General features: G+C 38.3%; 1 pseudogene; it reads right to left on the bottom strand.

Annotated features, from left to right (window-relative positions):
* Positions 1–390: 390 nt before the first annotated feature.
* On the bottom strand, positions 391–1290 carry LOC123830801 (annotated as a pseudogene).
* Positions 1291–8193: the final 6903 nt, after the last annotated feature.

The following is an 8193-nucleotide window of genomic DNA, read 5'->3' on the forward strand; positions in this document are numbered from 1 at the left end:
GCTGTAGGGAAGGAGTAACACGTGGAAAGATGTGCACACTCAGCCCTCCCAGCTGACAGGAGGGGCTTGTCCCCTCCGCCGTGAAGAGGCTACCATTTCTGCCAGTGACCATGTTTTATTGGTGCGGAAAAGCTCTGTTCTGTCATTTTGTTCCCGTAACCTCCCTGTCTCCCTCCCACTGCTGGTCTGTTCTTGCTGCGAGGCACTGGCCTTATATTTCTACTTTTAAGTTGTTTACTGTAGGATCATTTACAAATGTCTTGCTGCCTTTATTAATTAAACAATGGACCAATAATTTCTTCTGACCAGGATGGCAGTAGGCTAAAAACAAAATCAGCTGGCTGAATTTTCCTTCTTTACCTCTTGTTTGTGGATGAAACCTGATTTTCATTAATCCAGAGCTGCAGCACCGGAGATGATTTCAATCAACTCCTTTGTGCTGACAGCTGGGTAGGTGCGGTTGGAGGTCAAAGTCAATTTGTCGATCATCTCAGAGGCATTCTTGCTTGCATTGTGCATGGCTGTCATCCTTGCACTTGGCTCACTCGTGGCGGATTCCTTCGGAGAATAGGAGAGGATATTGGCCAGATTGTATTCCTGGTAATGCTGCAGCACGTCAGCGTCGATGTCATCACAGATACTCATGCTCTCAGCACTTGCAATGGTATTCAGAGGAAAGACAGGCTTTTCTTCTGTCTTGTAGAACAAGACAGACCTGAATCAATTAAAGACAATAGATCCTTCATCAAATTCATATCCAGAATTTAGTAATTCCAGGGAAATGACTGAATACATCTCCAAAAGTGGGGTTTTCTCCCCCCACTTCTTTGAACGTCACCAAAAGCTGGTCAGAATGAGTCCTATGAAGTATACCCCTGATTTTTATTACCCATTCCAAAAATCTTAAGTAAGAAGTTAAGATTATTAACTGGCTGCTGTGAGCCTAGTCACCTCACTTTTCATCTGCTTAGCAACCAAGGAATGGTTAGCACCACAAAGCCCTCTCTCTATCTGAGGACACTCTGATAAGGTGTTCTTGTCTTCAGGCAACTTAACACCAGCCTTTTCATACAGAACCAATGATTCTGTTCCATATACTTGAGCTGGTTTCAGCTCCCTCTTAGGTTGGGCATATTTTGCTGCTGTTCCCATTTTCATAGACTTGGTAATTTTCTGGATGTTTTTGATTGACTTCAGTCACCTGGTGATATCTTTCTGAGTTGCCATATTTTGAACTTGGATCCATTGTGGCTGCATAGCCCAGGCCAAGACCCCAATGCTACCCACCCGAGAAAATGTGGTGCTACTGGCCCTGCTGAAGGTTGATCAGACAAGGCCTCCCTACACATGTTGGCTTATGTTCTGAGTGTAGTATTCTAAGGGGCACCTGTAGTCCATTGGGGCTAGTAGGCCCCTGACAACCTGAGCATGTTCTGGTAACCACTGGTGCCATAGGGGACTTGGTGATGGCTGCAGAGCTTCACCCCTGGCCATCCTGGAAATGCTGTGTGGGCTGAGGGCCCCACGTGAAGGTCTGAGTCCTGGTCCAGCTGTTGGTGATGCTCCCTGCTCCCTGTGCCCTGAGAGATGGTGATATAGGCTTTTTTTTTTTTGTAGATAAAGTCAACTTTTAAACGTAGGGAGAAAGAGCTTGGCGTAACTTATTCTGCCCTAGATATTTAAAAAGTAAAGTTCCTGAGCTCAGGAATATTAAGGGAGATTGTGAAGCACTGGAGATCTTTTTGAAGGGGGTCAGACTTGAGAACAAAGATGAGAAATGCTGAGCCTGGAGGCAAAAAATAAAAAAAAAAACTTTAAGGTTCCTTCTTGAGGTTAAGATAGACTTAGTAAAAAAAATGGAGGAAAGAGAAATCTAAATGACCAGGATGAGCATCACAAGGATGCTCAGTCATCAACAGATGAGTCAGAAGCCACTCCATCCCAAGTTCTATTAGAAGGGTGAGGAACAATCGATGACAGCATGGAAGAAAGCTGTGGATGAACTCGCCAATCCTCAGGATGGCAGAAAACTACTTTCATAAGATACTTCAGGACAAAAAGAGTGAAAAATGCAATGAACAGAAAAAAAAATCATTGAATACTCCAAAGCAGCAGTTCTCTGAGTTATTGGTGTCAGGACTCTTATATCCTTTGAGATTATTAAGGACCCCAAAGGGATTTTGTTTATATAGGTTACATCTAGTGATATTTACTGTATCAGAAATTAAAATGGAGACATTTTAAGAATAATATTTATTCATTATTGTATTTATCATAATAATGAACACAATTATTTATTATAAACTCAATATTAAAAATAAATAACACATTTTAATGAAAAATTACCAGATTTTCCTCAATTTACCCCTACAAATTAGTGAGAAGACTGGCATTATTTTATAGATTTGTAAATTTTTAAAAGATCTGACTTAATAGAAGATAGCTGGATTCTTATATCTGCTGCATTCAATATGTTACTATAAAACAGATAAATAAAGAGAATCCTGTCTTACACAAATATGTAGTTGGAAAAGGGAGATGTTAACAGCCTTTTTGGGTAATTGTGGATGTTCTTTGTTACTATACTAAGACTTGATCATTGTTTATTAAAGGGTAGTTGCAATGTGGAATCTGACATCATATCAATAAAATTTCCATGCTGTTACATTAAAATTTATTGGTCTAGCTTGCACTTTATATAGATCTTTTACCTATGCGTGATTTTGTAACATCATGTATTGGTCACTTGAAAAAATATTGGCTTAGTGAATTATTCAGATATTCCAAATGTTGACATATTTCATTATAAAATATAAAAATGTTACTTCTATTAATAAGACCACTGATTTAATCAGAAGAAGCTTTAAGTATTGGGAACACATCAAGCTCATGGTGACAGATACAATTTTTCCCATATCCTAATATTCACTTGACAACTTGGAATTTTATCATTGGCAAAGAGACTGTCAGTTGTGTTCCTTGAAATGATGGGCCTAGTTTGTTTGTTTTTAAAAAAATTGTCCACCAAATACCTAAGTCTGTAGAGTTTGTCAGTTCTTTCAAGTGAATATAGTGCTCACCGGAAAAAAGTGGCTAGTTCAGCTTGCAACTTAACAAATTGCACCCAAGCTTTCTGCTTAGATCATCATCATAGCTCAATGTGAAGCTGAAGTGTTTTATGTGCACCTCCCATTTTGTTGTTCAAGACACTGGAATGACATATATCAAAGGCCAAACTTTAGTAAAATTGAGCATCACTTAGATGACCAATGAATATGAGCTTTGAGGGAAGCTAATTGATGACATCAAGGAAATCCTCATAAACCCTTGAAGAAGAAAGTAACCAACTATATATCTGAGTAGCTGTAAAACAAAAGAAGCAATCACTAACTGATTGTATAGCACAATTCTACAAACAAAAAACATGCATTATTGGGATTAGAAAATGTGATTAAGTGAGGTTCAAAAGCTTCAGCATATGCTTAAAGACTGAGCTGTGTTGAGACAAGAATAAGAAACCTCCCCAAAAATTTTCCTGTAGAGGAAGAAGAATAATTTAGATTGAGGAAAAAGTTTCAAAGCAGATAAAAATATGAGCCAGGTCATGAAGAGCAGAATGCCAAAATAAAACAAAGCACCAAACCAAACCAAACCAAACCAAACCAGACCAAACAACAAGCCAAAGCTCTAGGAGAAGAAATGGAAGGACTTATTATTTGTCCTTTGAAAAACCAGCTCATTGCTCTCAATTACAGAAAATTCATGTGGAAGACCAAAATTAACTGAAGAAACATTTAAAATTTGAGATTTTGGGAAAGGATCTTCAAGACCTTGAAGATCCAAGTGCAGCATTTAGCTGAGGCCCTAGAGAACCAGGGAATCCTCTGGATCAGTGGATCATCAAGCCCAGAAATATGTCCAGCCGGGATGGTGTAGAGATTCAAGCCTCCATGTTGCCCAGCATCACCAGATGTGTCCAGTTGCTGTCTCCATGGGATCTAGAGCCCAGAATGATACAGCATCTACCTGTCCATCTATATCCTGGTCCAGCTCTTCCTTCACATGTACCAGACAAGAGTTTCCATTTCTGCTTCAGACACTGGTTATCTTTCTATATCAGCAAGATTCATAAGTTTTAATGGGCTTTCTTTTGAGGGTGCAATTGGTCCACATCTTTAAAAAATGGGGTCGGGTGGGACTCAGCCTGGAGGTGCTTTTGGTGGTCTAGGTCCTCCTGATCCATCTCTGCTACGTGAAAGTGAAGTTGGTGCAGGCATTTTTTCCTCACCTACATCATCCAGTTGAAGGTTCCATGCTGGGAATGGATCCATAGGGTATGTTATAAGAACAGAACCCCACCTATCTCCCTCTCCTCCAAGAAGCCTATATGAATTCCTGAGATCACATCCTGCAAACAATTTCCTGGCCCTGCATCCACCATGAGTGCCAAGGAATATCAACTCACCAAGGGGGTTGCTTTGTGACTCTTGCCCGAGAGCTGCTGGCAAGGCATGAGTTTCCTAGGGCTGAGTCAGCCTTCAGAGAGCCTCCTTCTGAGGGTCTGAACCAGGGCCATCATGTTAATAATGTTTCTGTCACTCTTCTAAAGACATTTTGAATTCTTTTTCAATGTAACAGCTGTTGTTTAAGTGATTGCACATTTGTTCAAATTGAAGCTTGATAGAATTATAATTCTTAGGGTAGTATTTTATGAGTAGTGAAGTTGTTTTATAAATTAGAATCTTATGAATGAATTATTTCCATTCTATTGTACTCTCTAGGTAGTAGGAGGTTTGTATTTTGATTTGATTAACCAGTCTACCATAACATGAGCTGTAATAGGCATTTTGTATGAGCCACTACACACATTTAAAACTTTAAAGGCTGTTTTTCTCTGCTAAGAACTAGGTTTTCCATTATAGTATTGAGAGCATTGGAAAAGTTATCTGAAGTTTACTGAAATAAATGTTATTGGTTTTAAAAACTAGTACATAAGTGGTCAAAGTGGTGTCACAGAATGCCTTTTTGCATTTAAAGAGAGTTGCCAGATTGTCCTCATGATCCTTCCTAAAGGAGATCCAAAGAACTAACTCCGCCCCACATAGTCTATGGCTCCCCCTTATTCTATATATATTGGGAGGCAGAGGGTTTAGAGGATATTACTAGTGAGGTTCTCTTGGGGGAGAGCTGAAAGTGTGCTTTGGTTTCTCTCCATTCACATCCCCCAACTTAAGTGAAGTGAGAGGGTCCTCAGTAGAACTCCTGGAGGCATGTGCTGTGTTGGAGAACACAGAGGCTGGTAGCTGGTTGACACCTAGGAATGTAGGGAAGTGAGAGGCTAGTTATAGCTCCCAAGTCAGAGCATGAAGAGTGCTTTCAGCTGTGGGTGGGACGATGGTGGTCTTTGGAAGGTGACTGGCCTTTGTTGCATTTGAAAGAACCTGAGCTAATGGTCTGTCCACTCCCAAGTGGTAACCCCAAAGCAAGAGTCTGTTCTTAACTGGCACAATATAGGGAGGCCACCAAGGGAGGAGTTTCCTCCAAAAAAAGGACTAAACAGAAAGAACAACTTGTATTCAGGTATCTGTGACATGCAGAGAGCTCTGACTCTACATTTACTTCAGTCAAGTAAGACTCTTCACCCACTTACCTCTCTTCTCTTCTCCTGCCCCCATCCTGAGCAGAGAAGTGGGGGACATAGTAAAACAAAACCCAGAAAAAGCTATCTCCTTAGCCCCTGTCCTCTACTACTTCCTGATCTTCACTGCAGGTTTCTAAGCTCAGATCAGACCAAGAGTTTTAAGTTAAATGAGACCGAAGTTGTGATTTAGATTTTATTAAACATTTTAATATTCCAAATGAGACTATTATTTATTTTTAATACTTTAAAGTGATTAAAGGGCTATAGAATCTGTTTTAAATATCATCCACCCGAGAGAAAAGTTAAGAAGAGAAAGATATTGCAATATTTCACTCCCACTTGGTTTGGATTGTTAAGATGATAATTACCTTTGAGTATGGACCTTTGTTCTTCATTGGACCCATTTCCTTAAGATAAGTGTCCATGGGTGGAATAATTGATCAAAGGTTATGAACATCATTATGGCTTCAGATAGCAATGCTAACCCATGTGTTTACCAACATAAACTGCCACTGGCAACCCAGGAAAAAATCAATTTCATGCCAGATTTCACTGTACCATTGTCACCCTTGAGAGATGTCCCAAGTTGGAGTCATAATAACACAGTGTAAAAAGTAGAACAGTACTCAGAACACCTAGTTTTCTCTTTGTACCTATGAGTATGTCTTTAGGAAAAAAATATGCAAATAATTATACAGATTTTTTTTTGAAAGACAAAAAATGTGATTGTATAGTACATATTTGTATTCACAATATTGTCTCTTCCCACATCAGTATAAAATATTCTGCCTTACTTTGCTAATGGATGTCTCAATTGTTTTTACAAAAACAATACTATATGTTAAAAATCAGCATTAGTGAAAAATCACATTAAATTTCTCATAATTAGTTATCAATTGATTTTACAGACACTGTTGTCTTTTTTCCTCCCTCCCTCTTCCCTTTATTTATTATTGCATCCTGCATTGTACATTACTTTCAGGGTACCATATTGTGTTCTGTAGCATTTACTTATCCAATATATATTGTATTTTTCGAACCATAAGATGCACCTAGGCTTTAGAGGAGGAAAATAGAAAAAAATTTTTGAAGCAAAAAATGTGGTAAAATATTTAATAACATAAATAACATAATATTTCACCAATGTAAATGTAAATAGAATTCAACAGCAGCATTAACAACCACTATTCCTCCCAAATTGAGGAGGGCTGCGTCTTGCAGTCCAAAAAATACGGTAGATACTGTATATACAGGAATGATTGAACCACACATAACATCTGCCCTCTGGAGTTTGCATGCCAGTAGAGTTGTTCTTTACTTTCTACTTTGTCTTCTAAGGGTAAGGTTAATATTTAAACCCAAAATACATACCATATCCTATACAGTTTGCCAGAACTTTGGTCACTAGAATTGATCTTCCTAGTAGCCAAGGCAAAGTGGGAAATTTAATCAGATATTTAAGTTATGGTTACTGAGGAAATAAAAAGTTATTGAAAGTTCTGGGGATGGAGAATATTTTTCCAGTTGGTTTTCACTGAAGAGGTACCTTAAGATATAGAGAACTCTGTTTTTAGCATTATCTCATTTGCACAAATAGAATTTTATAGCACTGTTTTCTGTTATGTTCTTAAATATAGGTCAATGATATAATCAGTAATTCAGACAAATAAGTTCTCTAAGGCGTAGAAAGCTTATGGACCAGGCATACAGCTGTCTGACTTAATCCAATGACCACATTTAGAGGGTCTGGAGTCTACTCCAGATACTAGAAGAATATGTGGACCACAATTTGTTTTCTGGAATCCTCCATTAATATCTTGTGAAACCGAACTTTCAATGAGAACAAGGGAGCAGGGAGTTTGAGAGTATTCTTCATGACAAATGTAGATATTCCACATCACTAATTTATGGCAAATATGGATACTTTAATAGGCTCTGCAATATGTCAAACATGGCGCTATAAACTGGTATTGAGTGCTCACAGTCACCAAGGAAACCAAGATTTGTACAGAAACCATTGTAAAATACCAAATATCAAAGTCCATAAAAAGAGTCCAGATAAAATGCCATTCATTAATCTACTCATTTAACAAATACCTATTGAGTCCTTAGTATTTACCAGGCACTGTGCTAAGAGTTGGAGACACAAGATGCCTACCACCAAAATTTTAGAAAATGGAAAGGACCATTTATAAAAGGACTGAAAATGTCAAATGCTCATTAGTAAATCTAACAAAAGACAAGAAAGATTTTTACAAACACAGCAGAGAGAAAGGAAAAAAGACCTAAATAAGTGGAAAGATTTACTATGATCAAGGACTGAAAGACTGAATATTGTTAAGATGTCAATAGTCACCAAATTAATCTGTAAATTTTATGCCTCCCCTATCAAAATCACATCAGTTCCAAACACATCAAGCTATATACATTAACTATAAATTAGAATTTTTTTTGTGGAAATTGAAGAGGTCAATTCTAAAATTTGTATGGAAATGTAAGAGGCTTGGGAGAGCCCCAAAGCTGTCCACACCTGGTGTCTGGAACCTGTGACT

This window comes from Phyllostomus hastatus, unplaced genomic scaffold, assembly GCF_019186645.2.
Source record: "Phyllostomus hastatus isolate PE091 unplaced genomic scaffold, TTU_PhHast_1.1 phas_scaffold_129, whole genome shotgun sequence".
Lineage (NCBI taxonomy): Eukaryota > Metazoa > Chordata > Mammalia > Chiroptera > Phyllostomidae > Phyllostomus > Phyllostomus hastatus.